General features: G+C 43.0%; 1 long non-coding RNA gene across 1 annotated transcript; it reads left to right on the top strand.

Annotated features, from left to right (window-relative positions):
- The first annotated feature begins 664 nt into the window (after positions 1 to 664).
- Positions 665 to 2,240, top strand: LOC139585383 (uncharacterized). Its single transcript, XR_011677063.1, has 2 exons — positions 665 to 1,209; positions 1,886 to 2,240. It is a non-coding gene; the product is annotated as an uncharacterized lncRNA (long non-coding RNA).
- Positions 2,241 to 2,926: the final 686 nt, after the last annotated feature.

The raw sequence follows: 2,926 nt of genomic DNA on the forward strand, positions 1-2,926 counted from the left end.
CCAACTTAACAATAATAGAGCAACAATTTAAGTTAATGATTTGATGCTATACTATCAAAGTTTAAAGGTAAATTGTTATGTATTGGAAGATGGTATAAAATGTATGTTCTAATGCGTAGGATGTATACAAAGATACGTACATACGTGAAAGTCCTTAGAGGAAACAAATTCTTACGTCTTCTGTTTGACTGTTTATCATGCAATATCTGGTTTTATTTCCCAGGGGATTGGTGAATTTTAAATTTGGAGTCCTCTATGCTAAGGATGGTCAGCTTACAGATGATGAAATGTTCAGTAATGGTGAGTTTTCCACCTTCTCCTTAATTGTTTTGATCACCTTAAGAAAAAAAAAAAAGGTAAGATTAAAAAAAAAAAAAAAGTAGGTTTATTATTTGTTACCCTGTTATGTCTGTTTCCGCAGTATTTGCTGGAGCTCTGCTTACCCAAGCTTTGGGTAAAACAAGCTTTGGGTTCCTTCTGTCCCACTGGGTGTTGCCCAATTTGGTTGCATCTGGTGAAATTCACCCTGAGCCCTTACAGAACCAGCTCAAACCACGTGAGAGCCATTCGCAGCTCTCTCAAGACACCCGGAGGGTGGGTGACGTTTCTGAGCGTCTGGCAAGTGTACTTCTATCAAAACTCAGCCTGTGCAATTTCTGGGGAAAACCCTTCTGTATCCTGAAGGGTTCCTCAAACTCTGTTGAGGATCCAGTTAGCAGTTGCTCACCTGGATGGTTCCAGTTCCTCAAGTTAACACTTGTACTCTTGCCCTGTAGTTTATATCTATTGTAGTTTGGTTATTTTGCAAGATTTTACGTCTTTGGAAAATAAGGTGCATTTCACTCTTTGGAACCTCTCGGATCATTCTTTGGTGCAGCACCACCTAATGGGACACTTGGCTGCTGTGCTGAAGGGCTTGGTTACTAGAATTGTAAATCCCGGAGAGTTTGTAAGTCTTCTGTCCCCAGGGAGGTGTCACGCTTTGTTCACTGTTGCTCTGTTTGTTAGGTGCTGCTTCTCATTGGCAGTATTAACTTCAAACTGCCCTGTTCTTTTTTTAACTTTTTTTTCTTGGTTCTCTCCATAGGGCAGGGAAAGACTCTCGTATCCTGGTCGTCAGACTCAGCGCTGTCCGAGAAGATACAGAGACTGTAAAAATCATAAGAAGCAAATATGACTGCAGAGGAAACAAACTGGAGAGAACAAAAGGTGATATTGTTATCCTTACTCTGTATTAGAAACATCCACTGTGCCTTGATGCCGGTGGCTGCCAGGGGCTCGTTAGGTCTTTTTAGGCAGGTGTAGGTTGTAGGTTTTCTGTCTGGACAAGTCAATTCAGACTTTGCTAAGCTTATATTGGAAAATTACTCTCTAGTTCAGTCCAGCATGACATTTTTGAATGTTGTAAAAAAACCATGTTACTTGGAAATTGCCAATGATGAGAAGCTTTAGGGAAAAATAAGATTTTGGGGTCGGGAGATACAGGAAGAATTTAGTGGGGACGTTAGACTGGCATAAAGCCCGCTTTAAGCTGGACTGGCACACTTGCAGATCCCCTATCAAACAGTAGTGCTTAGATTAGCCTGGGTGCTGCCCATTGTTTCTGTAGAAATAAATGTTTCCTGGTCTTCAGAAGTAAGCTGCTTTGAAAACCTGGAAGTTGCAGTACAGTGACAATCCACGTGCTTCGGATTAAAAGGAGATTTCAGAAGGGTGATAGGCTTTTGTCTTTTCCTACAAGTCCATGTAATCCTATGGAGGAGTTTTTAATTGCGTGTTGCCGAGTCATCCATCAGAGCCCTGTTGTACCGATCATCATACAAATACGAAAGAAAAAAATCAGAGCCTGTCCCACCACTTAGAGCCCAGACCATTATTTCCTCAGGCTGCCCTCTGTGTGCCATTAATACTCACCACGGGAGCGAGCTGAGGATTGTTGCAGCTGTTGGGAACAAACTACTTCTCGTCACACATAAATAGAATTGGGATGACGCCTTGGCCAGCACCTCTCTGCTCTGGTCTCCTGAATCTGCAGCAGAGGAGTTCCGGTCCATCCGGGTGTGCATAACCCAGTTCCCGATGGTCTGAACACGCTGAGCAGCGCTCAGCTGGTGTGGGGGGTTCAGGGAAGGCAGAGTGTGCATTATCATCTTCCTGAACCTACAGACAAATCCAAGTGAGAAGCCATAGGGTGGAAATCCGTCGCATACGTGCTAAATAAAACTTGCAGATTTTTTTAAGGATTGTTTCTGCTTGTTCTTTGTTGTGCTTCTGTGCTTAGAAAGCGTCCCTTGAAAATGAGTTCAATTCATCACTTGAAACTTTGTTTGCAGACCCTCACTGAGCAGAATTTGTTGCAGACTCGGTGCTGACCTCCTGGGAGTGTGAGGAGCTGGTGCATGCTACTTTGTGCTTTAGGACACTCTGAGGTATTTATTCCTTTTGGGATCCACGATGAGAATTCCCAAGAGAGGTAGTAATAAGGTATGACATTGGAAAAAAGCCTGTGTCCTTGGAATGTTGTTGTTGTCATCAAAAGTTAATTTTTCCTTCTTTCTTAGCCAGTAGTCAGCTTTTTGCTTTATTTTTTGTGGTATCAGTATTTGATTGTTTAAAAAATTGCTTCAAAAGAACTGCAGTGGCTGGCCACCAGGACCTTGTTCAGATTTGCCTATTTGCTTGTAGCTAAAACGTTTCCATATTGTTTATCATTCTATTTAAGAAACTGCTGCCCAGTCAACTAAGAACTGAACATCTATCTGTCTAGGACATGGGGAGAGCATTTAGGTCATGTCTTTGTTTCCAGAAAAAAGTTCCAGTGTAGTTTCTAACTAGAGGAAAAGGGGGGGGTGAAGACTCGGGGCTCTGATGCCGTTGGGGGCACCCCGAGGTGCCCAGGAGAGGGAGCCCCACTGCGGTACAGGAG

The sequence above is a fragment of the Agelaius tricolor genome, unplaced genomic scaffold, assembly GCF_023055355.1.
Source record: "Agelaius tricolor isolate 1412-34295 unplaced genomic scaffold, bAgeTri1.0.p SCAF_76, whole genome shotgun sequence".
NCBI lineage: Eukaryota > Metazoa > Chordata > Aves > Passeriformes > Icteridae > Agelaius > Agelaius tricolor.